Raw genomic sequence first — 24,459 nt, forward strand, 5'->3', positions numbered from 1 at the left:
CAAACAAATGCCTTCTTCGAATGGAGATTCACTACACAGGCAGCTGCCCGCGCTCTGGTGCGGCGGCATTACGTGTTGATAATGAATTGGTAGTGCCACCTGCAGCCTGCGGAACATGAGTGAAAAATCAAGAGGGCACCGTGATTTCAAACACTGAGTCACAATCGTCACTGCAGCGACAGCAAGGCAAAAGCTTAAAAATTGCCGTGACCAGGATTCGAACCTGGGTTATTGCGGCCACAACGCAATGTCCTAACCACTAGACGATCACGGCCACGGAAGCACCGGCGACAGCAGTTCTCGCGACTGCAAGTGGCGATGAACAGCAAAGCTCGGCCCACACACCACTGCGTCTCCCCACAGCTGCGTCAGACGCGATCTCCATTATATGTATACTGGCAAACGAACGTGTCTGCGCTGTTAGGACACCAAACAGTGTGGTTAGCTGCATTCAACCCCCGTGGCAATGGCTTGCAGTCCTCCAGGTCTGTTGACCACAGGTATGTGCCTCGATAAGAGGTGGACAGATGTCGCATCGCTCTCGCCGTCACTTGTCGCGCCGAATCGTACTTAACGTAGTTTTCTGCAAGCGTCAGCGGAGCGTCAGTCGAGCTAAGTCGGGCCAAGTCGCATAAGAGGAGCAACAAAATGCGCATTTCCGGTAGCGGGAATCGAACCCGGGCCTCCTGGGTGAGAGCCAGGTATCCTAGCCACTAGACCACACCGGACAACGGCACAAGGGCTCCTCCAGCGAACACAGCAATCTATACGCACGCTACTTAACGACAACTGTAAAAATAGACGCTCCCACTTTGTACAACGGCATGCTCGGGACACATTTCGTGGAGACGAACGCCAGCCATCATGACACCAAACTGCCCCTGTGAATCATGTCGTTGCACCGCGCACTGTGCTGCGACAATTTAAGAAAGAGACGCTCACGGCTTGCTGCGCTCTTTCGTCGCGGGTAGTCAGTGCTCCGGCTTTCGAGACAGAAAACATTGGCAGCGGTGGGATTCGAACCCACGCCTCCGAGGAGACTGGTGCCTGAAACCAGCGCCTTAGGCCGCTCGGCCACGCTACCGACGCCTCACGGCGGTCAGAGGAGCTGCGTTCTACCCCACGAGAAAACACCGCAATGGCACAAAAAACGAGAAAAAATTGGCAGCGGTGGGATTCGAACCCACGCCTCCGAAGAGACTGGTGCCTTAAACCAGCGCCTTAGACCGCTCGGCCACGCTACCTGTGCCACTGTTCATCGCTTTTGTAGAAACAGTCCACGACACAGCTTCCTGTTCTGCTGCGACTGGCTGCTCATCCATTGCACCTCAAACAAATGCCTTCTTCGAATGGAGATTCACTACACAGGCAGCTGCCCGCGCTCTGGTGCGGCGGCATTACGTGTTGATAATGAATTGGTAGTGCCACCTGCAGCCTGCGGAACATGAGTGAAAAATCAAGAGGGCACCGTGATTTCAAACACTGAGTCACAATCGTCACTGCAGCGACAGCAAGGCAAAAGCTTAAAAATTGCCGTGACCAGGATTCGAACCTGGGTTATTGCGGCCACAACGCAATGTCCTAACCACTAGACGATCACGGCCACGGAAGCACCGGCGACAGCAGTTCTCGCGACTGCAAGTGGCGATGAACAGCAAAGCTCGGCCCACACACCACTGCGTCTCCCCACAGCTGCGTCAGACGCGATCTCCATTATATGTATACTGGCAAACGAACGTGTCTGCGCTGTTAGGACACCAAACAGTGTGGTTAGCTGCATTCAACCCCCGTGGCAATGGCTTGCAGTCCTCCAGGTCTGTTGACCACAGGTATGTGCCTCGATAAGAGGTGGACAGATGTCGCATCGCTCTCGCCGTCACTTGTCGCGCCGAATCGTACTTAACGTAGTTTTCTGCAAGCGTCAGCGGAGCGTCAGTCGAGCTAAGTCGGGCCAAGTCGCATAAGAGGAGCAACAAAATGCGCATTTCCGGTACCGGGAATCGAACCCGGGCCTCCTGGGTGAGAGCCAGGTATCCTAGCCACTAGACCACACCGGACAACGGCACAAGGGCTCCTCCAGCGAACACAGCAATCTATACGCACGCTACTTAACGACAACTGTAAAAATAGACGCTCCCACTTTGTACAACGGCATGCTCGGGACACATTTCGTGGAGACGAACGCCAGCCATCATGACACCAAACTGCCCCTGTGAATCATGTCGTTGCACCGCGCACTGTGCTGCGACAATTTAAGAAAGAGACGCTCACGGCTTGCTGCGCTCTTTCGTCGCGGGTAGTCAGTGCTCCGGCTTTCGAGACAGAAAACATTGGCAGCGGTGGGATTCGAACCCACGCCTCCGAGGAGACTGGTGCCTGAAACCAGCGCCTTAGGCCGCTCGGCCACGCTACCGACGCCTCACGGCGGTCAGAGGAGCTGCGTTCTACCCCACGAGAAAACACCGCAATGGCACAAAAAACGAGAAAAAATTGGCAGCGGTGGGATTCGAACCCACGCCTCCGAAGAGACTGGTGCCTTAAACCAGCGCCTTAGACCGCTCGGCCACGCTACCTGTGCCACTGTTCATCGCTTTTGTAGAAACAGTCCACGACACAGCTTCCTGTTCTGCTGCGACTGGCTGCTCATCCATTGCACCTCAAACAAATGCCTTCTTCGAATGGAGATTCACTACACAGGCAGCTGCCCGCGCTCTGGTGCGGCGGCATTACGTGTTGATAATGAATTGGTAGTGCCACCTGCAGCCTGCGGAACATGAGTGAAAAATCAAGAGGGCACCGTGATTTCAAACACTGAGTCACAATCGTCACTGCAGCGACAGCAAGGCAAAAGCTTAAAAATTGCCGTGACCAGGATTCGAACCTGGGTTATTGCGGCCACAACGCAATGTCCTAACCACTAGACGATCACGGCCACGGAAGCACCGGCGACAGCAGTTCTCGCGACTGCAAGTGGCGATGAACAGCAAAGCTCGGCCCACACACCACTGCGTCGCCCCACAGCTGCGTCAGACGCGATCTCCATTATATGTATACTGGCAAACGAACGTGTCTGCGCTGTTAGGACACCAAACAGTGTGGTTAGCTGCATTCAACCCCCGTGGCAATGGCTTGCAGTCCTCCAGGTCTGTTGACCACAGGTATGTGCCTCGATAAGAGGTGGACAGATGTCGCATCGCTCTCGCCGTCACTTGTCACGCCGAATCGTACTTAACGTAGTTTTCTGCAAGCGTCAGCGGAGCGTCAGTCGAGCTAAGTCGTATCCTAGCCACTAGACCACACCGGACAACGGCACAAGGGCTCCTCCAGCGAACACAGCAATCTATACGCACGCTACTTAACGACAACTGTAAAAATAGACGCTCCCACTTTGTACAACGGCATGCTCGGGACACATTTCGTGGAGACGAACGCCAGCCATCATGACACCAAACTGCCCCTGTGAATCATGTCGTTGCACCGCGCACTGTGCTGCGACAATTTAAGAAAGAGACGCTCACGGCTTGCTGCGCTCTTTCGTCGCGGGTAGTCAGTGCTCCGGCTTTCGAGACAGAAAACATTGGCAGCGGTGGGATTCGAACCCACGCCTCCGAGGAGACTGGTGCCTGAAACCAGCGCCTTAGGCCAATCGGCCACGCTACCGACGCCTCACGGCGGTCAGAGGAGCTGCGTTCTACCCCACGAGAAAACACCGCAATGGCACAAAAAACGAGAAAAAATTGGCAGCGGTGGGATTCGAACCCACGCCTCCGAAGAGACTGGTGCCTTAAACCAGCGCCTTAGACCGCTCGGCCACGCTACCTGTGCCACTGTTCATCGCTTTTGTAGAAACAGTCCACGACACAGCTTCCTGTTCTGCTGCGACTGGCTGCTCATCCATTGCACCTCAAACAAATGCCTTCTTCGAATGGAGATTCACTACACAGGCAGCTGCCCGCGCTCTGGTGCGGCGGCATTACGTGTTGATAATGAATTGGTAGTGCCACCTGCAGCCTGCGGAACATGAGTGAAAAATCAAGAGGGCACCGTGATTTCAAACACTGAGTCACAATCGTCACTGCAGCGACAGCAAGGCAAAAGCTTAAAAATTGCCGTGACCAGGATTCGAACCTGGGTTATTGCGGCCACAACGCAATGTCCTAACCACTAGACGATCACGGCCACGGAAGCACCGGCGACAGCAGTTCTCGCGACTGCAAGTGGCGATGAACAGCAAAGCTCGGCCCACACACCACTGCGTCTCCCCACAGCTGCGTCAGACGCGATCTCCATTATATGTATACTGGCAAACGAACGTGTCTGCGCTGTTAGGACACCAAACAGTGTGGTTAGCTGCATTCAACCCCCGTGGCAATGGCTTGCAGTCCTCCAGGTCTGTTGACCACAGGTATGTGCCTCGATAAGAGGTGGACAGATGTCGCATCGCTCTCGCCGTCACTTGTCACGCCGAATCGTACTTAACGTAGTTTTCTGCAAGCGTCAGCGGAGCGTCAGTCGAGCTAAGTCGTATCCTAGCCACTAGACCACACCGGACAACGGCACAAGGGCTCCTCCAGCGAACACAGCAATCTATACGCACGCTACTTAACGACAACTGTAAAAATAGACGCTCCCACTTTGTACAACGGCATGCTCGGGACACATTTCGTGGAGACGAACGCCAGACATCATGACACCAAACTGCCCCTGTGAATCATGTCGTTGCACCGCGCACTGTGCTGCGACAATTTAAGAAAGAGACGCTCACGGCTTGCTGCGCTCTTTCGTCGCGGGTAGTCAGTGCTCCGGCTTTCGAGACAGAAAACATTGGCAGCGGTGGGATTCGAACCCACGCCTCCGAGGAGACTGGTGCCTGAAACCAGCGCCTTAGGCCGCTCGGCCACGCTACCGACGCCTCACGGCGGTCAGAGGAGCTGCGTTCTACCCCACGAGAAAACACCGCAATGGCACAAAAAACGAGAAAAAATTGGCAGCGGTGGGATTCGAACCCACGCCTCCGAAGAGACTGGTGCCTTAAACCAGCGCCTTAGACCGCTCGGCCACGCTACCTGTGCCACTGTTCATCGCTTTTGTAGAAACAGTCCACGACACAGCTTCCTGTTCTGCTGCGACTGGCTGCTCATCCATTGCACCTCAAACAAATGCCTTCTTCGAATGGAGATTCACTACACAGGCAGCTGCCCGCGCTCTGGTGCGGCGGCATTACGTGTTGATAATGAATTGGTAGTGCCACCTGCAGCCTGCGGAACATGAGTGAAAAATCAAGAGGGCACCGTGATTTCAAACACTGAGTCACAATCGTCACTGCAGCGACAGCAAGGCAAAAGCTTAAAAATTGCCGTGACCAGGATTCGAACCTGGGTTATTGCGGCCACAACGCAATGTCCTAACCACTAGACGATCACGGCCACGGAAGCACCGGCGACAGCAGTTCTCGCGACTGCAAGTGGCGATGAACAGCAAAGCTCGGCCCACACACCACTGCGTCTCCCCACAGCTGCGTCAGACGCGATCTCCATTATATGTATACTGGCAAACGAACGTGTCTGCGCTGTTAGGACACCAAACAGTGTGGTTAGCTGCATTCAACCCCCGTGGCAATGGCTTGCAGTCCTCCAGGTCTGTTGACCACAGGTATGTGCCTCGATAAGAGGTGGACAGATGTCGCATCGCTCTCGCCGTCACTTGTCGCGCCGAATCGTACTTAACGTAGTTTTCTGCAAGCGTCAGCGGAGCGTCAGTCGAGCTAAGTCGGGCCAAGTCGCATAAGAGGAGCAACAAAATGCGCATTTCCGGTACCGGGAATCGAACCCGGGCCTCCTGGGTGAGAGCCAGGTATCCTAGCCACTAGACCACACCGGACAACGGCACAAGGGCTCCTCCAGCGAACACAGCAATCTATACGCACGCTACTTAACGACAACTGTAAAAATAGACGCTCCCACTTTGTACAACGGCATGCTCGGGACACATTTCGTGGAGACGAACGCCAGCCATCATGACACCAAACTGCCCCTGTGAATCATGTCGTTGCACCGCGCACTGTGCTGCGACAATTTAAGAAAGAGACGCTCACGGCTTGCTGCGCTGTTTCGTCGCGGGTAGTCAGTGCTCCGGCTTTCGAGACAGAAAACATTGGCAGCGGTGGGATTCGAACCCACGCCTCCGAGGAGACTGGTGCCTGAAACCAGCGCCTTAGGCCGCTCGGCCACGCTACCGACGCCTCACGGCGGTCAGAGGAGCTGCGTTCTACCCCACGAGAAAACACCGCAATGGCACAAAAAACGAGAAAAAATTGGCAGCGGTGGGATTCGAACCCACGCCTCCGAAGAGACTGGTGCCTTAAACCAGCGCCTTAGACCGCTCGGCCACGCTACCTGTGCCACTGTTCATCGCTTTTGTAGAAACAGTCCACGACACAGCTTCCTGTTCTGCTGCGACTGGCTGCTCATCCATTGCACCTCAAACAAATGCCTTCTTCGAATGGAGATTCACTACACAGGCAGCTGCCCGCGCTCTGGTGCGGCGGCATTACGTGTTGATAATGAATTGGTAGTGCCACCTGCAGCCTGCGGAACATGAGTGAAAAATCAAGAGGGCACCGTGATTTCAAACACTGAGTCACAATCGTCACTGCAGCGACAGCAAGGCAAAAGCTTAAAAATTGCCGTGACCAGGATTCGAACCTGGGTTATTGCGGCCACAACGCAATGTCCTAACCACTAGACGATCACGGCCACGGAAGCACCGGCGACAGCAGTTCTCGCGACTGCAAGTGGCGATGAACAGCAAAGCTCGGCCCACACACCACTGCGTCGCCCCACAGCTGCGTCAGACGCGATCTCCATTATATGTATACTGGCAAACGAACGTGTCTGCGCTGTTAGGACACCAAACAGTGTGGTTAGCTGCATTCAACCCCCGTGGCAATGGCTTGCAGTCCTCCAGGTCTGTTGACCACAGGTATGTGCCTCGATAAGAGGTGGACAGATGTCGCATCGCTCTCGCCGTCACTTGTCACGCCGAATCGTACTTAACGTAGTTTTCTGCAAGCGTCAGCGGAGCGTCAGTCGAGCTAAGTCGTATCCTAGCCACTAGACCACACCGGACAACGGCACAAGGGCTCCTCCAGCGAACACAGCAATCTATACGCACGCTACTTAACGACAACTGTAAAAATAGACGCTCCCACTTTGTACAACGGCATGCTCGGGACACATTTCGTGGAGACGAACGCCAGCCATCATGACACCAAACTGCCCCTGTGAATCATGTCGTTGCACCGCGCACTGTGCTGCGACAATTTAAGAAAGAGACGCTCACGGCTTGCTGCGCTCTTTCGTCGCGGGTAGTCAGTGCTCCGGCTTTCGAGACAGAAAACATTGGCAGCGGTGGGATTCGAACCCACGCCTCCGAGGAGACTGGTGCCTGAAACCAGCGCCTTAGGCCAATCGGCCACGCTACCGACGCCTCACGGCGGTCAGAGGAGCTGCGTTCTACCCCACGAGAAAACACCGCAATGGCACAAAAAACGAGAAAAAATTGGCAGCGGTGGGATTCGAACCCACGCCTCCGAAGAGACTGGTGCCTTAAACCAGCGCCTTAGACCGCTCGGCCACGCTACCTGTGCCACTGTTCATCGCTTTTGTAGAAACAGTCCACGACACAGCTTCCTGTTCTGCTGCGACTGGCTGCTCATCCATTGCACCTCAAACAAATGCCTTCTTCGAATGGAGATTCACTACACAGGCAGCTGCCCGCGCTCTGGTGCGGCGGCATTACGTGTTGATAATGAATTGGTAGTGCCACCTGCAGCCTGCGGAACATGAGTGAAAAATCAAGAGGGCACCGTGATTTCAAACACTGAGTCACAATCGTCACTGCAGCGACAGCAAGGCAAAAGCTTAAAAATTGCCGTGACCAGGATTCGAACCTGGGTTATTGCGGCCACAACGCAATGTCCTAACCACTAGACGATCACGGCCACGGAAGCACCGGCGACAGCAGTTCTCGCGACTGCAAGTGGCGATGAACAGCAAAGCTCGGCCCACACACCACTGCGTCTCCCCACAGCTGCGTCAGACGCGATCTCCATTATATGTATACTGGCAAACGAACGTGTCTGCGCTGTTAGGACACCAAACAGTGTGGTTAGCTGCATTCAACCCCCGTGGCAATGGCTTGCAGTCCTCCAGGTCTGTTGACCACAGGTATGTGCCTCGATAAGAGGTGGACAGATGTCGCATCGCTCTCGCCGTCACTTGTCACGCCGAATCGTACTTAACGTAGTTTTCTGCAAGCGTCAGCGGAGCGTCAGTCGAGCTAAGTCGTATCCTAGCCACTAGACCACACCGGACAACGGCACAAGGGCTCCTCCAGCGAACACAGCAATCTATACGCACGCTACTTAACGACAACTGTAAAAATAGACGCTCCCACTTTGTACAACGGCATGCTCGGGACACATTTCGTGGAGACGAACGCCAGACATCATGACACCAAACTGCCCCTGTGAATCATGTCGTTGCACCGCGCACTGTGCTGCGACAATTTAAGAAAGAGACGCTCACGGCTTGCTGCGCTCTTTCGTCGCGGGTAGTCAGTGCTCCGGCTTTCGAGACAGAAAACATTGGCAGCGGTGGGATTCGAACCCACGCCTCCGAGGAGACTGGTGCCTGAAACCAGCGCCTTAGGCCGCTCGGCCACGCTACCGACGCCTCACGGCGGTCAGAGGAGCTGCGTTCTACCCCACGAGAAAACACCGCAATGGCACAAAAAACGAGAAAAAATTGGCAGCGGTGGGATTCGAACCCACGCCTCCGAAGAGACTGGTGCCTTAAACCAGCGCCTTAGACCGCTCGGCCACGCTACCTGTGCCACTGTTCATCGCTTTTGTAGAAACAGTCCACGACACAGCTTCCTGTTCTGCTGCGACTGGCTGCTCATCCATTGCACCTCAAACAAATGCCTTCTTCGAATGGAGATTCACTACACAGGCAGCTGCCCGCGCTCTGGTGCGGCGGCATTACGTGTTGATAATGAATTGGTAGTGCCACCTGCAGCCTGCGGAACATGAGTGAAAAATCAAGAGGGCACCGTGATTTCAAACACTGAGTCACAATCGTCACTGCAGCGACAGCAAGGCAAAAGCTTAAAAATTGCCGTGACCAGGATTCGAACCTGGGTTATTGCGGCCACAACGCAATGTCCTAACCACTAGACGATCACGGCCACGGAAGCACCGGCGACAGCAGTTCTCGCGACTGCAAGTGGCGATGAACAGCAAAGCTCGGCCCACACACCACTGCGTCTCCCCACAGCTGCGTCAGACGCGATCTCCATTATATGTATACTGGCAAACGAACGTGTCTGCGCTGTTAGGACACCAAACAGTGTGGTTAGCTGCATTCAACCCCCGTGGCAATGGCTTGCAGTCCTCCAGGTCTGTTGACCACAGGTATGTGCCTCGATAAGAGGTGGACAGATGTCGCATCGCTCTCGCCGTCACTTGTCGCGCCGAATCGTACTTAACGTAGTTTTCTGCAAGCGTCAGCGGAGCGTCAGTCGAGCTAAGTCGGGCCAAGTCGCATAAGAGGAGCAACAAAATGCGCATTTCCGGTACCGGGAATCGAACCCGGGCCTCCTGGGTGAGAGCCAGGTATCCTAGCCACTAGACCACACCGGACAACGGCACAAGGGCTCCTCCAGCGAACACAGCAATCTATACGCACGCTACTTAACGACAACTGTAAAAATAGACGCTCCCACTTTGTACAACGGCATGCTCGGGACACATTTCGTGGAGACGAACGCCAGCCATCATGACACCAAACTGCCCCTGTGAATCATGTCGTTGCACCGCGCACTGTGCTGCGACAATTTAAGAAAGAGACGCTCACGGCTTGCTGCGCTGTTTCGTCGCGGGTAGTCAGTGCTCCGGCTTTCGAGACAGAAAACATTGGCAGCGGTGGGATTCGAACCCACGCCTCCGAGGAGACTGGTGCCTGAAACCAGCGCCTTAGGCCAATCGGCCACGCTACCGACGCCTCACGGCGGTCAGAGGAGCTGCGTTCTACCCCACGAGAAAACACCGCAATGGCACAAAAAACGAGAAAAAATTGGCAGCGGTGGGATTCGAACCCACGCCTCCGAAGAGACTGGTGCCTTAAACCAGCGCCTTAGACCGCTCGGCCACGCTACCTGTGCCACTGTTCATCGCTTTTGTAGAAACAGTCCACGACACAGCTTCCTGTTCTGCTGCGACTGGCTGCTCATCCATTGCACCTCAAACAAATGCCTTCTTCGAATGGAGATTCACTACACAGGCAGCTGCCCGCGCTCTGGTGCGGCGGCATTACGTGTTGATAATGAATTGGTAGTGCCACCTGCAGCCTGCGGAACATGAGTGAAAAATCAAGAGGGCACCGTGATTTCAAACACTGAGTCACAATCGTCACTGCAGCGACAGCAAGGCAAAAGCTTAAAAATTGCCGTGACCAGGATTCGAACCTGGGTTATTGCGGCCACAACGCAATGTCCTAACCACTAGACGATCACGGCCACGGAAGCACCGGCGACAGCAGTTCTCGCGACTGCAAGTGGCGATGAACAGCAAAGCTCGGCCCACACACCACTGCGTCTCCCCACAGCTGCGTCAGACGCGATCTCCATTATATGTATACTGGCAAACGAACGTGTCTGCGCTGTTAGGACACCAAACAGTGTGGTTAGCTGCATTCAACCCCCGTGGCAATGGCTTGCAGTCCTCCAGGTCTGTTGACCACAGGTATGTGCCTCGATAAGAGGTGGACAGATGTCGCATCGCTCTCGCCGTCACTTGTCGCGCCGAATCGTACTTAACGTAGTTTTCTGCAAGCGTCAGCGGAGCGTCAGTCGAGCTAAGTCGGGCCAAGTCGCATAAGAGGAGCAACAAAATGCGCATTTCCGGTACCGGGAATCGAACCCGGGCCTCCTGGGTGAGAGCCAGGTATCCTAGCCACTAGACCACACCGGACAACGGCACAAGGGCTCCTCCAGCGAACACAGCAATCTATACGCACGCTACTTAACGACAACTGTAAAAATAGACGCTCCCACTTTGTACAACGGCATGCTCGGGACACATTTCGTGGAGACGAACGCCAGCCATCATGACACCAAACTGCCCCTGTGAATCATGTCGTTGCACCGCGCACTGTGCTGCGACAATTTAAGAAAGAGACGCTCACGGCTTGCTGCGCTCTTTCGTCGCGGGTAGTCAGTGCTCCGGCTTTCGAGACAGAAAACATTGGCAGCGGTGGGATTCGAACCCACGCCTCCGAGGAGACTGGTGCCTGAAACCAGCGCCTTAGGCCGCTCGGCCACGCTACCGACGCCTCACGGCGGTCAGAGGAGCTGCGTTCTACCCCACGAGAAAACACCGCAATGGCACAAAAAACGAGAAAAAATTGGCAGCGGTGGGATTCGAACCCACGCCTCCGAAGAGACTGGTGCCTTAAACCAGCGCCTTAGACCGCTCGGCCACGCTACCTGTGCCACTGTTCATCGCTTTTGTAGAAACAGTCCACGACACAGCTTCCTGTTCTGCTGCGACTGGCTGCTCATCCATTGCACCTCAAACAAATGCCTTCTTCGAATGGAGATTCACTACACAGGCAGCTGCCCGCGCTCTGGTGCGGCGGCATTACGTGTTGATAATGAATTGGTAGTGCCACCTGCAGCCTGCGGAACATGAGTGAAAAATCAAGAGGGCACCGTGATTTCAAACACTGAGTCACAATCGTCACTGCAGCGACAGCAAGGCAAAAGCTTAAAAATTGCCGTGACCAGGATTCGAACCTGGGTTATTGCGGCCACAACGCAATGTCCTAACCACTAGACGATCACGGCCACGGAAGCACCGGCGACAGCAGTTCTCGCGACTGCAAGTGGCGATGAACAGCAAAGCTCGGCCCACACACCACTGCGTCTCCCCACAGCTGCGTCAGACGCGATCTCCATTATATGTATACTGGCAAACGAACGTGTCTGCGCTGTTAGGACACCAAACAGTGTGGTTAGCTGCATTCAACCCCCGTGGCAATGGCTTGCAGTCCTCCAGGTCTGTTGACCACAGGTATGTGCCTCGATAAGAGGTGGACAGATGTCGCATCGCTCTCGCCGTCACTTGTCGCGCCGAATCGTACTTAACGTAGTTTTCTGCAAGCGTCAGCGGAGCGTCAGTCGAGCTAAGTCGGGCCAAGTCGCATAAGAGGAGCAACAAAATGCGCATTTCCGGTACCGGGAATCGAACCCGGGCCTCCTGGGTGAGAGCCAGGTATCCTAGCCACTAGACCACACCGGACAACGGCACAAGGGCTCCTCCAGCGAACACAGCAATCTATACGCACGCTACTTAACGACAACTGTAAAAATAGACGCTCCCACTTTGTACAACGGCATGCTCGGGACACATTTCGTGGAGACGAACGCCAGCCATCATGACACCAAACTGCCCCTGTGAATCATGTCGTTGCACCGCGCACTGTGCTGCGACAATTTAAGAAAGAGACGCTCACGGCTTGCTGCGCTGTTTCGTCGCGGGTAGTCAGTGCTCCGGCTTTCGAGACAGAAAACATTGGCAGCGGTGGGATTCGAACCCACGCCTCCGAGGAGACTGGTGCCTGAAACCAGCGCCTTAGGCCAATCGGCCACGCTACCGACGCCTCACGGCGGTCAGAGGAGCTGCGTTCTACCCCACGAGAAAACACCGCAATGGCACAAAAAACGAGAAAAAATTGGCAGCGGTGGGATTCGAACCCACGCCTCCGAAGAGACTGGTGCCTTAAACCAGCGCCTTAGACCGCTCGGCCACGCTACCTGTGCCACTGTTCATCGCTTTTGTAGAAACAGTCCACGACACAGCTTCCTGTTCTGCTGCGACTGGCTGCTCATCCATTGCACCTCAAACAAATGCCTTCTTCGAATGGAGATTCACTACACAGGCAGCTGCCCGCGCTCTGGTGCGGCGGCATTACGTGTTGATAATGAATTGGTAGTGCCACCTGCAGCCTGCGGAACATGAGTGAAAAATCAAGAGGGCACCGTGATTTCAAACACTGAGTCACAATCGTCACTGCAGCGACAGCAAGGCAAAAGCTTAAAAATTGCCGTGACCAGGATTCGAACCTGGGTTATTGCGGCCACAACGCAATGTCCTAACCACTAGACGATCACGGCCACGGAAGCACCGGCGACAGCAGTTCTCGCGACTGCAAGTGGCGATGAACAGCAAAGCTCGGCCCACACACCACTGCGTCTCCCCACAGCTGCGTCAGACGCGATCTCCATTATATGTATACTGGCAAACGAACGTGTCTGCGCTGTTAGGACACCAAACAGTGTGGTTAGCTGCATTCAACCCCCGTGGCAATGGCTTGCAGTCCTCCAGGTCTGTTGACCACAGGTATGTGCCTCGATAAGAGGTGGACAGATGTCGCATCGCTCTCGCCGTCACTTGTCACGCCGAATCGTACTTAACGTAGTTTTCTGCAAGCGTCAGCGGAGCGTCAGTCGAGCTAAGTCGTATCCTAGCCACTAGACCACACCGGACAACGGCACAAGGGCTCCTCCAGCGAACACAGCAATCTATACGCACGCTACTTAACGACAACTGTAAAAATAGACGCTCCCACTTTGTACAACGGCATGCTCGGGACACATTTCGTGGAGACGAACGCCAGACATCATGACACCAAACTGCCCCTGTGAATCATGTCGTTGCACCGCGCACTGTGCTGCGACAATTTAAGAAAGAGACGCTCACGGCTTGCTGCGCTCTTTCGTCGCGGGTAGTCAGTGCTCCGGCTTTCGAGACAGAAAACATTGGCAGCGGTGGGATTCGAACCCACGCCTCCGAGGAGACTGGTGCCTGAAACCAGCGCCTTAGGCCGCTCGGCCACGCTACCGACGCCTCACGGCGGTCAGAGGAGCTGCGTTCTACCCCACGAGAAAACACCGCAATGGCACAAAAAACGAGAAAAAATTGGCAGCGGTGGGATTCGAACCCACGCCTCCGAAGAGACTGGTGCCTTAAACCAGCGCCTTAGACCGCTCGGCCACGCTACCTGTGCCACTGTTCATCGCTTTTGTAGAAACAGTCCACGACACAGCTTCCTGTTCTGCTGCGACTGGCTGCTCATCCATTGCACCTCAAACAAATGCCTTCTTCGAATGGAGATTCACTACACAGGCAGCTGCCCGCGCTCTGGTGCGGCGGCATTACGTGTTGATAATGAATTGGTAGTGCCACCTGCAGCCTGCGGAACATGAGTGAAAAATCAAGAGGGCACCGTGATTTCAAACACTGAGTCACAATCGTCACTGCAGCGACAGCAAGGCAAAAGCTTAAAAATTGCCGTGACCAGGATTCGAACCTGGGTTATTGCGGCCACAACGCAATGTCCTAACCACTAGACGATCACGGCCACGGAAGCACCGGCGACAGCAGTTCTCGCGACTGCAAGTGGCGATGAACAGCAAAGCTCGGCCCACACACCACTGCGTCTCCCCACAGCTGCGTCAGACGCGATCTCCATTATATGTATACTGGCAAACGAACGTGTCTGCGCTGTTAGGACACCAAACAGTGTGGTTAGCTGCATTCAACCCCCGTGGCAATGGCTTGCAGTCCTCCAGGTCTGTTGACCACAGGTATGTGCCTCGATAAGAGGTGGACAGATGTCGCATCGCTCTCGCCGTCACTTGTCGCGCCGAATCGTACTTAACGTAGTTTTCTGCAAGCGTCAGCGGAGCGTCAGTCGAGCTAAGTCGGGCCAAGTCGCATAAGAGGAGCAACAAAATGCGCATTTCCGGTACCGGGAATCGAACCCGGGCCTCCTGGGTGAGAGCCAGGTATCCTAGCCACTAGACCACACCGGACAACGGCACAAGGGCTCCTCCAGCGAACACAGCAATCTATACGCACGCTACTTAACGACAACTGTAAAAATAGACGCTCCCACTTTGTACAACGGCATGCTCGGGACACATTTCGTGGAGACGAACGCCAGCCATCATGACACCAAACTGCCCCTGTGAATCATGTCGTTGCACCGCGCACTGTGCTGCGACAATTTAAGAAAGAGACGCTCACGGCTTGCTGCGCTGTTTCGTCGCGGGTAGTCAGTGCTCCGGCTTTCGAGACAGAAAACATTGGCAGCGGTGGGATTCGAACCCACGCCTCCGAGGAGACTGGTGCCTGAAACCAGCGCCTTAGGCCAATCGGCCACGCTACCGACGCCTCACGGCGGTCAGAGGAGCTGCGTTCTACCCCACGAGAAAACACCGCAATGGCACAAAAAACGAGAAAAAATTGGCAGCGGTGGGATTCGAACCCACGCCTCCGAAGAGACTGGTGCCTTAAACCAGCGCCTTAGACCGCTCGGCCACGCTACCTGTGCCACTGTTCATCGCTTTTGTAGAAACAGTCCACGACACAGCTTCCTGTTCTGCTGCGACTGGCTGCTCATCCATTGCACCTCAAACAAATGCCTTCTTCGAATGGAGATTCACTACACAGGCAGCTGCCCGCGCTCTGGTGCGGCGGCATTACGTGTTGATAATGAATTGGTAGTGCCACCTGCAGCCTGCGGAACATGAGTGAAAAATCAAGAGGGCACCGTGATTTCAAACACTGAGTCACAATCGTCACTGCAGCGACAGCAAGGCAAAAGCTTAAAAATTGCCGTGACCAGGATTCGAACCTGGGTTATTGCGGCCACAACGCAATGTCCTAACCACTAGACGATCACGGCCACGGAAGCACCGGCGACAGCAGTTCTCGCGACTGCAAGTGGCGATGAACAGCAAAGCTCGGCCCACACACCACTGCGTCTCCCCACAGCTGCGTCAGACGCGATCTCCATTATATGTATACTGGCAAACGAACGTGTCTGCGCTGTTAGGACACCAAACAGTGTGGTTAGCTGCATTCAACCCCCGTGGCAATGGCTTGCAGTCCTCCAGGTCTGTTGACCACAGGTATGTGCCTCGATAAGAGGTGGACAGATGTCGCATCGCTCTCGCCGTCACTTGTCGCGCCGAATCGTACTTAACGTAGTTTTCTGCAAGCGTCAGCGGAGCGTCAGTCGAGCTAAGTCGGGCCAAGTCGCATAAGAGGAGCAACAAAATGCGCATTTCCGGTACCGGGAATCGAACCCGGGCCTCCTGGGTGAGAGCCAGGTATCCTAGCCACTAGACCACACCGGACAACGGCACAAGGGCTCCTCCAGCGAACACAGCAATCTATACGCACGCTACTTAACGACAACTGTAAAAATAGACGCTCCCACTTTGTACAACGGCATGCTCGGGACACATTTCGTGGAGACGAACGCCAGACATCATGACACCAAACTGCCCCTGTGAATCATGTCGTTGCACCGCGCACTGTGCTGCGACAATTTAAGAAAGAGACGCTCACGGCTTGCTGCGCTCTTTCGTCGCGGGTAGTCAGTGCTCCGGCTTTCGAGACAGAAAACATTGGCAGCGGTGGGATTCGAACCCACGCCTCCGAGGAGACTGGTGCCTGAAACCAGCGCCTTAGGCCGCTCGGCCACGCTACCGACGCCTCACGGCGGTCAGAGGAGCTGCGTTCTACCCCACGAGAAAACACCGCAATGGCACAAAAAACGAGAAAAAATTGGCAGCGGTGGGATTCGAACCCACGCCTCCGAAGAGACTGGTGCCTTAAACCAGCGCCTTAGACCGCTCGGCCACGCTACCTGTGCCACTGTTCATCGCTTTTGTAGAAACAGTCCACGACACAGCTTCCTGTTCTGCTGCGACTGGCTGCTCATCCATTGCACCTCAAACAAATGCCTTCTTCGAATGGAGATTCACTACACAGGCAGCTGCCCGCGCTCTGGTGCGGCGGCATTACGTGTTGATAATGAATTGGTAGTGCCACCTGCAGCCTGCGGAACATGAGTGAAAAATCAAGAGGGCACCGTGATTTCAAACACTGAGTCACAATCGTCACTGCAGCGACAGCAAGGCAAAAGCTTAAAAATTGCCGTGACCAGGATTCGAACCTGGGTTATTGCGGCCACAACGCAATGTCCTAACCACTAGACGATCACGGCCACGGAAGCACCGGCGACAGCAGTTCTCGCGACTGCAAGTGGCGATGAACAGCAAAGCTCGGCCCACACACCACTGCGTCTCCCCACAGCTGCGTCAGACGCGATCTCCATTATATGTATACTGGCAAACGAACGTGTCTGCGCTGTTAGGACACCAAACAGTGTGGTTAGCTGCATTCAACCCCCGTGGCAATGGCTTGCAGTCCTCCAGGTCTGTTGACCACAGGTATGTGCCTCGATAAGAGGTGGACAGATGTCGCATCGCTCTCGCCGTCACTTGTCGCGCCGAATCGTACTTAACGTAGTTTTCTGCAAGCGTCAGCGGAGCGTCAGTCGAGCTAAGTCGGGCCAAGTCGCATAAGAGGAGCAACAAAATGCGCATTTCCGGTACCGGGAATCGAACCCGGGCCTCCTGGGTGAGAGCCAGGTATCCTAGCCACTAGACCACACCGGACAACGGCACAAGGGCTCCTCCAGCGAACACAGCAATCTATACGCACGCTACTTAACGACAACTGTAAAAATAGACGCTCCCACTTTGTACAACGGCATGCTCGGGACACATTTCGTGGAGACGAACGCCAGCCATCATGACACCAAACTGCCCCTGTGAATCATGTCGTTGCACCGCGCACTGTGCTGCGACAATTTAAGAAAGAGACGCTCACGGCTTGCTGCGCTCTTTCGTCGCGGGTAGTCAGTGCTCCGGCTTTCGAGACAGAAAACATTGGCAGCGGTGGGATTCGAACCCACGCCTCCGAGGAGACTGGTGCCTGAAACCAGCGCCTTAGGCCGCTCGGCCACGCTACCGACGCCTCACGGCGGTCAGAGGAGCTGCGTTCTACCCCACGAGAAAACACCGCAATGGCACAAAAAACGAGAAAAAATTGGCAGCGGTGGGATTCGAACCCACGCCTCCGAAGAGACTGGTGCCTTAAACCAGCGCCTTAGACCGCTCGGCCACGCTACCTGTGCCACTGTTCATCGCTTTTGTAGAAACAGTCCACGACACAGCTTCCTGTTCTGCTGCGACTGGCTGCTCATCCATTGCACCTCAAACAAATGCCTTCTTCGAATGGAGATTCACTACACAGGCAGCTGCCCGCGCTCTGGTGCGGCGGCATTACGTGTTGATAATGAATTGGTAGTGCCACCTGCAGCCTGCGGAACATGAGTGAAAAATCAAGAGGGCACCGTGATTTCAAACACTGAGTCACAATCGTCACTGCAGCGACAGCAAGGCAAAAGCTTAAAAATTGCCGTGACCAGGATTCGAACCTGGGTTATTGCGGCCACAACGCAATGTCCTAACCACTAGACGATCACGGCCACGGAAGCACCGGCGACAGCAGTTCTCGCGACTGCAAGTGGCGATGAACAGCAAAGCTCGGCCCACACACCACTGCGTCTCCCCACAGCTGCGTCAGACGCGATCTCCATTATATGTATACTGGCAAACGAACGTGTCTGCGCTGTTAGGACACCAAACAGTGTGGTTAGCTGCATTCAACCCCCGTGGCAATGGCTTGCAGTCCTCCAGGTCTGTTGACCACAGGTATGTGCCTCGATAAGAGGTGGACAGATGTCGCATCGCTCTCGCCGTCACTTGTCGCGCCGAATCGTACTTAACGTAGTTTTCTGCAAGCGTCAGCGGAGCGTCAGTCGAGCTAAGTCGGGCCAAGTCGCATAAGAGGAGCAACAAAATGCGCATTTCCGGTACCGGGAATCGAACCCGGGCCTCCTGGGTGAGAGCCAGGTATCCTAGCCACTAGACCACACCGGACAACGGCACAAGGGCTCCTCCAGCGAACACAGCAATCTATACGCACGCTACTTAACGACAACTGTAAAAATAGACGCTCCCACTTTGTACAACGGCATGCTCGGGACTCATTTCGTGGAGACGAACGCCAGCCATCATGACACCAAACTGCCCCTGTGAATCATGTCGTTGCACCGCGCACTGTGCTGCGACAATTTAAGAAAGAGACGCTCACGGCTTGCTGCGCTCTTTCGTCGCGGGTAGTCAGTGCTCCGGCTTTCGAGACAGAAAACATTGGCAGCGGTGGGATTCGAACCCACGCCTCCGAGGAGACTGGTGCCTGAAACCAGCGCCTTAGGCCGCTCGGCCACGCTACCGACGCCTCACGGCGGTCAGAGGAGCTGCGTTCTACCCCACGAGAAAACACCGCAATGGCACAAAAAACGAGAAAAAATTGGCAGCGGTGGGATTCGAACCCACGCCTCCGAAGAGACTGGTGCCTTAAACCAGCGCCTTAGACCGCTCGGCCACGCTACCTGTGCCACTGTTCATCGCTTTTGTAGAAACAGTCCACGACACAGCTTCCTGTTCTGCTGCGACTGGCTGCTCATCCATTGCACCTCAAACAAATGCCTTCTTCGAATGGAGATTCACTACACAGGCAGCTGCCCGCGCTCTGGTGCGGCGGCATTACGTGTTGATAATGAATTGGTAGTGCCACCTGCAGCCTGCGGAACATGAGTGAAAAATCAAGAGGGCACCGTGATTTCAAACACTGAGTCACAATCGTCACTGCAGCGACAGCAAGGCAAAAGCTTAAAAATTGCCGTGACCAGGATTCGAACCTGGGTTATTGCGGCCACAACGCAATGTCCTAACCACTAGACGATCACGGCCACGGAAGCACCGGCGACAGCAGTTCTCGCGACTGCAAGTGGCGATGAACAGCAAAGCTCGGCCCACACACCACTGCGTCTCCCCACAGCTGCGTCAGACGCGATCTCCATTATATGTATACTGGCAAACGAACGTGTCTGCGCTGTTAGGACACCAAACAGTGTGGTTAGCTGCATTCAACCCCCGTGGCAATGGCTTGCAGTCCTCCAGGTCTGTTGACCACAGGTATGTGCCTCGATAAGAGGTGGACAGATGTCGCATCGCTCTCGCCGTCACTTGTCGCGCCGAATCGTACTTAACGTAGTTTTCTGCAAGCGTCAGCGGAGCGTCAGTCGAGCTAAGTCGGGCCAAGTCGCATAAGAGGAGCAACAAAATGCGCATTTCCGGTACCGGGAATCGAACCCGGGCCTCCTGGGTGAGAGCCAGGTATCCTAGCCACTAGACCACACCGGACAACGGCACAAGGGCTCCTCCAGCGAACACAGCAATCTATACGCACGCTACTTAACGACAACTGTAAAAATAGACGCTCCCACTTTGTACAACGGCATGCTCGGGACACATTTCGTGGAGACGAACGCCAGCCATCATGACACCAAACTGCCCCTGTGAATCATGTCGTTGCACCGCGCACTGTGCTGCGACAATTTAAGAAAGAGACGCTCACGGCTTGCTGCGCTCTTTCGTCGCGGGTAGTCAGTGCTCCGGCTTTCGAGACAGAAAACATTGGCAGCGGTGGGATTCGAACCCACGCCTCCGAGGAGACTGGTGCCTGAAACCAGCGCCTTAGGCCAATCGGCCACGCTACCGACGCCTCACGGCGGTCAGAGGAGCTGCGTTCTACCCCACGAGAAAACACCGCAATGGCACAAAAAACGAGAAAAAATTGGCAGCGGTGGGATTCGAACCCACGCCTCCGAAGAGACTGGTGCCTTAAACCAGCGCCTTAGACCGCTCGGCCACGCTACCTGTGCCACTGTTCATCGCTTTTGTAGAAACAGTCCACGACACAGCTTCCTGTTCTGCTGCGACTGGCTGCTCATCCATTGCACCTCAAACAAATGCCTTCTTCGAATGGAGATTCACTACACAGGCAGCTGCCCGCGCTCTGGTGCGGCGGCATTACGTGTTGATAATGAATTGGTAGTGCCACCTGCAGCCTGCGGAACATGAGTGAAAAATCAAGAGGGCACCGTGATTTCAAACACTGAGTCACAATCGTCACTGCAGCGACAGCAAGGCAAAAGCTTAAAAATTGCCGTGACCAGGATTCGAACCTGGGTTATTGCGGCCACAACGCAATGTCCTAACCACTAGACGATCACGGCCACGGAAGCACCGGCGACAGCAGTTCTCGCGACTGCAAGTGGCGATGAACAGCAAAGCTCGGCCCACACACCACTGCGTCTCCCCACAGCTGCGTCAGACGCGATCTCCATTATATGTATACTGGCAAACGAACGTGTCTGCGCTGTTAGGACACCAAACAGTGTGGTTAGCTGCATTCAACCCCCGTGGCAATGGCTTGCAGTCCTCCAGGTCTGTTGACCACAGGTATGTGCCTCGATAAGAGGTGGACAGATGTCGCATCGCTCTCGCCGTCACTTGTCGCGCCGAATCGTACTTAACGTAGTTTTCTGCAAGCGTCAGCGGAGCGTCAGTCGAGCTAAGTCGGGCCAAGTCGCATAAGAGGAGCAACAAAATGCGCATTTCCGGTACCGGGAATCGAACCCGGGCCTCCTGGGTGAGAGCCAGGTATCCTAGCCACTAGACCACACCGGACAACGGCACAAGGGCTCCTCCAGCGAACACAGCAATCTATACGCACGCTACTTAACGACAACTGTAAAAATAGACGCTCCCACTTTGTACAACGGCATGCTCGGGACACATTTCGTGGAGACGAACGCCAGCCATCATGACACCAAACTGCCCCTGTGAATCATGTCGTTGCACCGCGCACTGTGCTGCGACAATTTAAGAAAGAGACGCTCACGGCTTGCTGCGCTCTTTCGTCGCGGGTAGTCAGTGCTCCGGCTTTCGAGACAGAAAACATTGGCAGCGGTGGGATTCGAACCCACGCCTCCGAGGAGACTGGTGCCTGAAACCAGCGCCTTAGGCCGCTCGGCCACGCTACCGACGCCTCACGGCGGTCAGAGGAGCTGCGTTCTACCCCACGAGAAAACACCGCAATGGCACAAAAAACGAGAAAAAATTGGCAGCGGTGGGATTCGAACCCACGCCTCCGAAGAGACTGGTGCCTTAAACCAGCGCCTTAGACCGCTCGGCCACGCTACCTGTGCCACTGTTCATCGCTTTTGTAGAAACAGTCCACGACACAGCTTCCTGTTCTGCTGCGACTGGCTGCTCATCCATTGCACCTCAAACAAATGCCTTCTTCGAATGGAGATTCACTACACAGGCAGCTGCCCGCGCTCTGGTGCGGCGGCATTACGTGTTGATAATGAATTGGTAGTGCCACCTGCAGCCTGCGGAACATGAGTGAAAAATCAAGAGGGCACCGTGATTTCAAACACTGAGTCACAATCGTCACTGCAGCGACAGCAAGGCAAAAGCTTAAAAATTGCCGTGACCAGGATTCGAACCTGGGTTATTGCGGCCACAACGCAATGTCCTAACCACTAGACGATCACGGCCACGGAAGCACCGGCGACAGCAGTTCTCGCGACTGCAAGTGGCGATGAACAGCAAAGCTCGGCCCACACACCACTGCGTCTCCCCACAGCTGCGTCAGACGCGATCTCCATTATATGTATACTGGCAAACGAACGTGTCTGCGCTGTTAGGACACCAAACAGTGTGGTTAGCTGCATTCAACCCCCGTGGCAATGGCTTGCAGTCCTCCAGGTCTGTTGACCACAGGTATGTGCCTCGATAAGAGGTGGACAGATGTCGCATCGCTCTCGCCGTCACTTGTCACGCCGAATCGTACTTAACGTAGTTTTCTGCAAGCGTCAGCGGAGCGTCAGTCGAGCTAAGTCGGGCCAAGTCGCATAAGAGGAGCAACAAAATGCGCATTTCCGGTACCGGGAATCGAACCCGGGCCTCCTGGGTGAGAGCCAGGTATCCTAGCCACTAGACCACACCGGACAACGGCACAAGGGCTCCTCCAGCGAACACAGCAATCTATACGCACGCTACTTAACGACAACTGTAAAAATAGACGCTCCCACTTTGTACAACGGCATGCTCGGGACACATTTCGTGGAGACGAACGCCAGCCATCATGACACCAAACTGCCCCTGTGAATCATGTCGTTGCACCGCGCACTGTGCTGCGACAATTTAAGAAAGAGACGCTCACGGCTTGCTGCGCTCTTTCGTCGCGGGTAGTCAGTGCTCCGGCTTTCGAGACAGAAAACATTGGCAGCGGTGGGATTCGAACCCACGCCTCCGAGGAGACTGGTGCCTGAAACCAGCGCCTTAGGCCGCTCGGCCACGCTACCGACGCCTCACGGCGGTCAGAGGAGCTGCGTTCTACCCCACGAGAAAACACCGCAATGGCACAAAAAACGAGAAAAAATTGGCAGCGGTGGGATTCGAACCCACGCCTCCGAAGAGACTGGTGCCTTAAACCAGCGCCTTAGACCGCTCGGCCACGCTACCTGTGCCACTGTTCATCGCTTTTGTAGAAACAGTCCACGACACAGCTTCCTGTTCTGCTGCGACTGGCTGCTCATCCATTGCACCTCAAACAAATGCCTTCTTCGAATGGAGATTCACTACACAGGCAGCTGCCCGCGCTCTGGTGCGGCGGCATTACGTGTTGATAATGAATTGGTAGTGCCACCTGCAGCCTGCGGAACATGAGTGAAAAATCAAGAGGGCACCGTGATTTCAAACACTGAGTCACAATCGTCACTGCAGCGACAGCAAGGCAAAAGCTTAAAAATTGCCGTGACCAGGATTCGAACCTGGGTTATTGCGGCCACAACGCAATGTCCTAACCACTAGACGATCACGGCCACGGAAGCACCGGCGACAGCAGTTCTCGCGACTGCAAGTGGCGATGAACAGCAAAGCTCGGCCCACACACCACTGCGTCTCCCCACAGCTGCGTCAGACGCGATCTCCATTATATGTATACTGGCAAACGAACGTGTCTGCGCTGTTAGGACACCAAACAGTGTGGTTAGCTGCATTCAACCCCCGTGGCAATGGCTTGCAGTCCTCCAGGTCTGTTGACCACAGGTATGTGCCTCGATAAGAGGTGGACAGATGTCGCATCGCTCTCGCCGTCACTTGTCACGCCGAATCGTACTTAACGTAGTTTTCTGCAAGCGTCAGCGGAGCGTCAGTCGAGCTAAGTCGGGCCAAGTCGCATAAGAGGAGCAACAAAATGCGCATTTCCGGTACCGGGAATCGAACCCGGGCCTCCTGGGTGAGAGCCAGGTATCCTAGCCACTAGACCACACCGGACAACGGCACAAGGGCTCCTCCAGCGAACACAGCAATCTATACGCACGCTACTTAACGACAACTGTAAAAATAGACGCTCCCACTTTGTACAACGGCATGCTCGGGACACATTTCGTGGAGACGAACGCCAGCCATCATGACACCAAACTGCCCCTGTGAATCATGTCGTTGCACCGCGCACTGTGCTGCGACAATTTAAGAAAGAGACGCTCACGGCTT

The 24,459-nt window shown here is 54.9% G+C and overlaps 69 non-coding genes across 69 annotated transcripts; all 69 read right to left on the bottom strand.

The window, feature by feature from the left end:
• Positions 1-202: 202 nt before the first annotated feature.
• Trnah-gug (transfer RNA histidin (anticodon GUG)) lies at positions 203-274 on the bottom strand. Its single transcript has one exon. It is a non-coding gene; the product is annotated as a tRNA-His (tRNA).
• Positions 275-656: 382 nt separating this feature from the next.
• Positions 657-728, bottom strand: Trnae-cuc (transfer RNA glutamic acid (anticodon CUC)). The gene has a single exon. It is a non-coding gene; the product is annotated as a tRNA-Glu (tRNA).
• Positions 729-1,002: 274 nt separating this feature from the next.
• Trnal-cag (transfer RNA leucine (anticodon CAG)) lies at positions 1,003-1,084 on the bottom strand. Its single transcript has one exon. It is a non-coding gene; the product is annotated as a tRNA-Leu (tRNA).
• A 78-nt stretch (positions 1,085-1,162) lies between these two features.
• Positions 1,163-1,244, bottom strand: Trnal-aag (transfer RNA leucine (anticodon AAG)). The gene has a single exon. It is a non-coding gene; the product is annotated as a tRNA-Leu (tRNA).
• A 287-nt stretch (positions 1,245-1,531) lies between these two features.
• Trnah-gug (transfer RNA histidin (anticodon GUG)) lies at positions 1,532-1,603 on the bottom strand. Its single transcript has one exon. It is a non-coding gene; the product is annotated as a tRNA-His (tRNA).
• A 382-nt stretch (positions 1,604-1,985) lies between these two features.
• On the bottom strand, positions 1,986-2,057 carry Trnae-cuc (transfer RNA glutamic acid (anticodon CUC)). Its single transcript has one exon. It is a non-coding gene; the product is annotated as a tRNA-Glu (tRNA).
• A 274-nt stretch (positions 2,058-2,331) lies between these two features.
• Positions 2,332-2,413, bottom strand: Trnal-cag (transfer RNA leucine (anticodon CAG)). The gene has a single exon. It is a non-coding gene; the product is annotated as a tRNA-Leu (tRNA).
• Positions 2,414-2,491: 78 nt separating this feature from the next.
• Trnal-aag (transfer RNA leucine (anticodon AAG)) lies at positions 2,492-2,573 on the bottom strand. Its single transcript has one exon. It is a non-coding gene; the product is annotated as a tRNA-Leu (tRNA).
• A 287-nt stretch (positions 2,574-2,860) lies between these two features.
• Positions 2,861-2,932, bottom strand: Trnah-gug (transfer RNA histidin (anticodon GUG)). The gene has a single exon. It is a non-coding gene; the product is annotated as a tRNA-His (tRNA).
• A 646-nt stretch (positions 2,933-3,578) lies between these two features.
• Trnal-cag (transfer RNA leucine (anticodon CAG)) lies at positions 3,579-3,660 on the bottom strand. Its single transcript has one exon. It is a non-coding gene; the product is annotated as a tRNA-Leu (tRNA).
• A 78-nt stretch (positions 3,661-3,738) lies between these two features.
• Trnal-aag (transfer RNA leucine (anticodon AAG)) lies at positions 3,739-3,820 on the bottom strand. Its single transcript has one exon. It is a non-coding gene; the product is annotated as a tRNA-Leu (tRNA).
• Positions 3,821-4,107: 287 nt separating this feature from the next.
• Trnah-gug (transfer RNA histidin (anticodon GUG)) lies at positions 4,108-4,179 on the bottom strand. Its single transcript has one exon. It is a non-coding gene; the product is annotated as a tRNA-His (tRNA).
• A 646-nt stretch (positions 4,180-4,825) lies between these two features.
• Positions 4,826-4,907, bottom strand: Trnal-cag (transfer RNA leucine (anticodon CAG)). The gene has a single exon. It is a non-coding gene; the product is annotated as a tRNA-Leu (tRNA).
• Positions 4,908-4,985: 78 nt separating this feature from the next.
• Trnal-aag (transfer RNA leucine (anticodon AAG)) lies at positions 4,986-5,067 on the bottom strand. The gene has a single exon. It is a non-coding gene; the product is annotated as a tRNA-Leu (tRNA).
• Positions 5,068-5,354: 287 nt separating this feature from the next.
• Trnah-gug (transfer RNA histidin (anticodon GUG)) lies at positions 5,355-5,426 on the bottom strand. Its single transcript has one exon. It is a non-coding gene; the product is annotated as a tRNA-His (tRNA).
• Positions 5,427-5,808: 382 nt separating this feature from the next.
• On the bottom strand, positions 5,809-5,880 carry Trnae-cuc (transfer RNA glutamic acid (anticodon CUC)). Its single transcript has one exon. It is a non-coding gene; the product is annotated as a tRNA-Glu (tRNA).
• A 274-nt stretch (positions 5,881-6,154) lies between these two features.
• Positions 6,155-6,236, bottom strand: Trnal-cag (transfer RNA leucine (anticodon CAG)). Its single transcript has one exon. It is a non-coding gene; the product is annotated as a tRNA-Leu (tRNA).
• A 78-nt stretch (positions 6,237-6,314) lies between these two features.
• Positions 6,315-6,396, bottom strand: Trnal-aag (transfer RNA leucine (anticodon AAG)). The gene has a single exon. It is a non-coding gene; the product is annotated as a tRNA-Leu (tRNA).
• Positions 6,397-6,683: 287 nt separating this feature from the next.
• On the bottom strand, positions 6,684-6,755 carry Trnah-gug (transfer RNA histidin (anticodon GUG)). The gene has a single exon. It is a non-coding gene; the product is annotated as a tRNA-His (tRNA).
• Positions 6,756-7,401: 646 nt separating this feature from the next.
• On the bottom strand, positions 7,402-7,483 carry Trnal-cag (transfer RNA leucine (anticodon CAG)). Its single transcript has one exon. It is a non-coding gene; the product is annotated as a tRNA-Leu (tRNA).
• A 78-nt stretch (positions 7,484-7,561) lies between these two features.
• On the bottom strand, positions 7,562-7,643 carry Trnal-aag (transfer RNA leucine (anticodon AAG)). Its single transcript has one exon. It is a non-coding gene; the product is annotated as a tRNA-Leu (tRNA).
• Positions 7,644-7,930: 287 nt separating this feature from the next.
• Positions 7,931-8,002, bottom strand: Trnah-gug (transfer RNA histidin (anticodon GUG)). The gene has a single exon. It is a non-coding gene; the product is annotated as a tRNA-His (tRNA).
• Positions 8,003-8,648: 646 nt separating this feature from the next.
• Trnal-cag (transfer RNA leucine (anticodon CAG)) lies at positions 8,649-8,730 on the bottom strand. The gene has a single exon. It is a non-coding gene; the product is annotated as a tRNA-Leu (tRNA).
• A 78-nt stretch (positions 8,731-8,808) lies between these two features.
• On the bottom strand, positions 8,809-8,890 carry Trnal-aag (transfer RNA leucine (anticodon AAG)). Its single transcript has one exon. It is a non-coding gene; the product is annotated as a tRNA-Leu (tRNA).
• Positions 8,891-9,177: 287 nt separating this feature from the next.
• Trnah-gug (transfer RNA histidin (anticodon GUG)) lies at positions 9,178-9,249 on the bottom strand. Its single transcript has one exon. It is a non-coding gene; the product is annotated as a tRNA-His (tRNA).
• Positions 9,250-9,631: 382 nt separating this feature from the next.
• Trnae-cuc (transfer RNA glutamic acid (anticodon CUC)) lies at positions 9,632-9,703 on the bottom strand. Its single transcript has one exon. It is a non-coding gene; the product is annotated as a tRNA-Glu (tRNA).
• Positions 9,704-9,977: 274 nt separating this feature from the next.
• Positions 9,978-10,059, bottom strand: Trnal-cag (transfer RNA leucine (anticodon CAG)). The gene has a single exon. It is a non-coding gene; the product is annotated as a tRNA-Leu (tRNA).
• Positions 10,060-10,137: 78 nt separating this feature from the next.
• Positions 10,138-10,219, bottom strand: Trnal-aag (transfer RNA leucine (anticodon AAG)). Its single transcript has one exon. It is a non-coding gene; the product is annotated as a tRNA-Leu (tRNA).
• Positions 10,220-10,506: 287 nt separating this feature from the next.
• Trnah-gug (transfer RNA histidin (anticodon GUG)) lies at positions 10,507-10,578 on the bottom strand. Its single transcript has one exon. It is a non-coding gene; the product is annotated as a tRNA-His (tRNA).
• Positions 10,579-10,960: 382 nt separating this feature from the next.
• Positions 10,961-11,032, bottom strand: Trnae-cuc (transfer RNA glutamic acid (anticodon CUC)). The gene has a single exon. It is a non-coding gene; the product is annotated as a tRNA-Glu (tRNA).
• A 274-nt stretch (positions 11,033-11,306) lies between these two features.
• On the bottom strand, positions 11,307-11,388 carry Trnal-cag (transfer RNA leucine (anticodon CAG)). Its single transcript has one exon. It is a non-coding gene; the product is annotated as a tRNA-Leu (tRNA).
• A 78-nt stretch (positions 11,389-11,466) lies between these two features.
• Positions 11,467-11,548, bottom strand: Trnal-aag (transfer RNA leucine (anticodon AAG)). The gene has a single exon. It is a non-coding gene; the product is annotated as a tRNA-Leu (tRNA).
• A 287-nt stretch (positions 11,549-11,835) lies between these two features.
• Positions 11,836-11,907, bottom strand: Trnah-gug (transfer RNA histidin (anticodon GUG)). The gene has a single exon. It is a non-coding gene; the product is annotated as a tRNA-His (tRNA).
• A 382-nt stretch (positions 11,908-12,289) lies between these two features.
• Trnae-cuc (transfer RNA glutamic acid (anticodon CUC)) lies at positions 12,290-12,361 on the bottom strand. Its single transcript has one exon. It is a non-coding gene; the product is annotated as a tRNA-Glu (tRNA).
• A 274-nt stretch (positions 12,362-12,635) lies between these two features.
• On the bottom strand, positions 12,636-12,717 carry Trnal-cag (transfer RNA leucine (anticodon CAG)). Its single transcript has one exon. It is a non-coding gene; the product is annotated as a tRNA-Leu (tRNA).
• Positions 12,718-12,795: 78 nt separating this feature from the next.
• Positions 12,796-12,877, bottom strand: Trnal-aag (transfer RNA leucine (anticodon AAG)). Its single transcript has one exon. It is a non-coding gene; the product is annotated as a tRNA-Leu (tRNA).
• A 287-nt stretch (positions 12,878-13,164) lies between these two features.
• Trnah-gug (transfer RNA histidin (anticodon GUG)) lies at positions 13,165-13,236 on the bottom strand. Its single transcript has one exon. It is a non-coding gene; the product is annotated as a tRNA-His (tRNA).
• A 646-nt stretch (positions 13,237-13,882) lies between these two features.
• On the bottom strand, positions 13,883-13,964 carry Trnal-cag (transfer RNA leucine (anticodon CAG)). The gene has a single exon. It is a non-coding gene; the product is annotated as a tRNA-Leu (tRNA).
• A 78-nt stretch (positions 13,965-14,042) lies between these two features.
• Positions 14,043-14,124, bottom strand: Trnal-aag (transfer RNA leucine (anticodon AAG)). The gene has a single exon. It is a non-coding gene; the product is annotated as a tRNA-Leu (tRNA).
• A 287-nt stretch (positions 14,125-14,411) lies between these two features.
• On the bottom strand, positions 14,412-14,483 carry Trnah-gug (transfer RNA histidin (anticodon GUG)). Its single transcript has one exon. It is a non-coding gene; the product is annotated as a tRNA-His (tRNA).
• A 382-nt stretch (positions 14,484-14,865) lies between these two features.
• On the bottom strand, positions 14,866-14,937 carry Trnae-cuc (transfer RNA glutamic acid (anticodon CUC)). The gene has a single exon. It is a non-coding gene; the product is annotated as a tRNA-Glu (tRNA).
• A 274-nt stretch (positions 14,938-15,211) lies between these two features.
• On the bottom strand, positions 15,212-15,293 carry Trnal-cag (transfer RNA leucine (anticodon CAG)). Its single transcript has one exon. It is a non-coding gene; the product is annotated as a tRNA-Leu (tRNA).
• A 78-nt stretch (positions 15,294-15,371) lies between these two features.
• On the bottom strand, positions 15,372-15,453 carry Trnal-aag (transfer RNA leucine (anticodon AAG)). Its single transcript has one exon. It is a non-coding gene; the product is annotated as a tRNA-Leu (tRNA).
• A 287-nt stretch (positions 15,454-15,740) lies between these two features.
• Trnah-gug (transfer RNA histidin (anticodon GUG)) lies at positions 15,741-15,812 on the bottom strand. The gene has a single exon. It is a non-coding gene; the product is annotated as a tRNA-His (tRNA).
• Positions 15,813-16,194: 382 nt separating this feature from the next.
• Positions 16,195-16,266, bottom strand: Trnae-cuc (transfer RNA glutamic acid (anticodon CUC)). The gene has a single exon. It is a non-coding gene; the product is annotated as a tRNA-Glu (tRNA).
• Positions 16,267-16,540: 274 nt separating this feature from the next.
• On the bottom strand, positions 16,541-16,622 carry Trnal-cag (transfer RNA leucine (anticodon CAG)). The gene has a single exon. It is a non-coding gene; the product is annotated as a tRNA-Leu (tRNA).
• Positions 16,623-16,700: 78 nt separating this feature from the next.
• Positions 16,701-16,782, bottom strand: Trnal-aag (transfer RNA leucine (anticodon AAG)). Its single transcript has one exon. It is a non-coding gene; the product is annotated as a tRNA-Leu (tRNA).
• Positions 16,783-17,069: 287 nt separating this feature from the next.
• Trnah-gug (transfer RNA histidin (anticodon GUG)) lies at positions 17,070-17,141 on the bottom strand. The gene has a single exon. It is a non-coding gene; the product is annotated as a tRNA-His (tRNA).
• Positions 17,142-17,523: 382 nt separating this feature from the next.
• On the bottom strand, positions 17,524-17,595 carry Trnae-cuc (transfer RNA glutamic acid (anticodon CUC)). Its single transcript has one exon. It is a non-coding gene; the product is annotated as a tRNA-Glu (tRNA).
• A 274-nt stretch (positions 17,596-17,869) lies between these two features.
• Trnal-cag (transfer RNA leucine (anticodon CAG)) lies at positions 17,870-17,951 on the bottom strand. Its single transcript has one exon. It is a non-coding gene; the product is annotated as a tRNA-Leu (tRNA).
• Positions 17,952-18,029: 78 nt separating this feature from the next.
• Trnal-aag (transfer RNA leucine (anticodon AAG)) lies at positions 18,030-18,111 on the bottom strand. Its single transcript has one exon. It is a non-coding gene; the product is annotated as a tRNA-Leu (tRNA).
• Positions 18,112-18,398: 287 nt separating this feature from the next.
• On the bottom strand, positions 18,399-18,470 carry Trnah-gug (transfer RNA histidin (anticodon GUG)). Its single transcript has one exon. It is a non-coding gene; the product is annotated as a tRNA-His (tRNA).
• A 382-nt stretch (positions 18,471-18,852) lies between these two features.
• Positions 18,853-18,924, bottom strand: Trnae-cuc (transfer RNA glutamic acid (anticodon CUC)). Its single transcript has one exon. It is a non-coding gene; the product is annotated as a tRNA-Glu (tRNA).
• Positions 18,925-19,198: 274 nt separating this feature from the next.
• Trnal-cag (transfer RNA leucine (anticodon CAG)) lies at positions 19,199-19,280 on the bottom strand. Its single transcript has one exon. It is a non-coding gene; the product is annotated as a tRNA-Leu (tRNA).
• A 78-nt stretch (positions 19,281-19,358) lies between these two features.
• Trnal-aag (transfer RNA leucine (anticodon AAG)) lies at positions 19,359-19,440 on the bottom strand. Its single transcript has one exon. It is a non-coding gene; the product is annotated as a tRNA-Leu (tRNA).
• Positions 19,441-19,727: 287 nt separating this feature from the next.
• Positions 19,728-19,799, bottom strand: Trnah-gug (transfer RNA histidin (anticodon GUG)). Its single transcript has one exon. It is a non-coding gene; the product is annotated as a tRNA-His (tRNA).
• Positions 19,800-20,181: 382 nt separating this feature from the next.
• Trnae-cuc (transfer RNA glutamic acid (anticodon CUC)) lies at positions 20,182-20,253 on the bottom strand. Its single transcript has one exon. It is a non-coding gene; the product is annotated as a tRNA-Glu (tRNA).
• A 274-nt stretch (positions 20,254-20,527) lies between these two features.
• Positions 20,528-20,609, bottom strand: Trnal-cag (transfer RNA leucine (anticodon CAG)). The gene has a single exon. It is a non-coding gene; the product is annotated as a tRNA-Leu (tRNA).
• Positions 20,610-20,687: 78 nt separating this feature from the next.
• Trnal-aag (transfer RNA leucine (anticodon AAG)) lies at positions 20,688-20,769 on the bottom strand. The gene has a single exon. It is a non-coding gene; the product is annotated as a tRNA-Leu (tRNA).
• A 287-nt stretch (positions 20,770-21,056) lies between these two features.
• Trnah-gug (transfer RNA histidin (anticodon GUG)) lies at positions 21,057-21,128 on the bottom strand. Its single transcript has one exon. It is a non-coding gene; the product is annotated as a tRNA-His (tRNA).
• Positions 21,129-21,510: 382 nt separating this feature from the next.
• Trnae-cuc (transfer RNA glutamic acid (anticodon CUC)) lies at positions 21,511-21,582 on the bottom strand. The gene has a single exon. It is a non-coding gene; the product is annotated as a tRNA-Glu (tRNA).
• Positions 21,583-21,856: 274 nt separating this feature from the next.
• On the bottom strand, positions 21,857-21,938 carry Trnal-cag (transfer RNA leucine (anticodon CAG)). The gene has a single exon. It is a non-coding gene; the product is annotated as a tRNA-Leu (tRNA).
• Positions 21,939-22,016: 78 nt separating this feature from the next.
• Trnal-aag (transfer RNA leucine (anticodon AAG)) lies at positions 22,017-22,098 on the bottom strand. Its single transcript has one exon. It is a non-coding gene; the product is annotated as a tRNA-Leu (tRNA).
• A 287-nt stretch (positions 22,099-22,385) lies between these two features.
• Trnah-gug (transfer RNA histidin (anticodon GUG)) lies at positions 22,386-22,457 on the bottom strand. The gene has a single exon. It is a non-coding gene; the product is annotated as a tRNA-His (tRNA).
• A 382-nt stretch (positions 22,458-22,839) lies between these two features.
• On the bottom strand, positions 22,840-22,911 carry Trnae-cuc (transfer RNA glutamic acid (anticodon CUC)). Its single transcript has one exon. It is a non-coding gene; the product is annotated as a tRNA-Glu (tRNA).
• Positions 22,912-23,185: 274 nt separating this feature from the next.
• Trnal-cag (transfer RNA leucine (anticodon CAG)) lies at positions 23,186-23,267 on the bottom strand. Its single transcript has one exon. It is a non-coding gene; the product is annotated as a tRNA-Leu (tRNA).
• A 78-nt stretch (positions 23,268-23,345) lies between these two features.
• Positions 23,346-23,427, bottom strand: Trnal-aag (transfer RNA leucine (anticodon AAG)). Its single transcript has one exon. It is a non-coding gene; the product is annotated as a tRNA-Leu (tRNA).
• A 287-nt stretch (positions 23,428-23,714) lies between these two features.
• Trnah-gug (transfer RNA histidin (anticodon GUG)) lies at positions 23,715-23,786 on the bottom strand. Its single transcript has one exon. It is a non-coding gene; the product is annotated as a tRNA-His (tRNA).
• Positions 23,787-24,168: 382 nt separating this feature from the next.
• Positions 24,169-24,240, bottom strand: Trnae-cuc (transfer RNA glutamic acid (anticodon CUC)). The gene has a single exon. It is a non-coding gene; the product is annotated as a tRNA-Glu (tRNA).
• Between the last annotated feature and the right edge of the window lie 219 nt (positions 24,241-24,459).

This window comes from Schistocerca cancellata, chromosome 3, assembly GCF_023864275.1.
Source record: "Schistocerca cancellata isolate TAMUIC-IGC-003103 chromosome 3, iqSchCanc2.1, whole genome shotgun sequence".
Taxonomy (NCBI): Eukaryota; Metazoa; Arthropoda; class Insecta; order Orthoptera; family Acrididae; genus Schistocerca; species Schistocerca cancellata.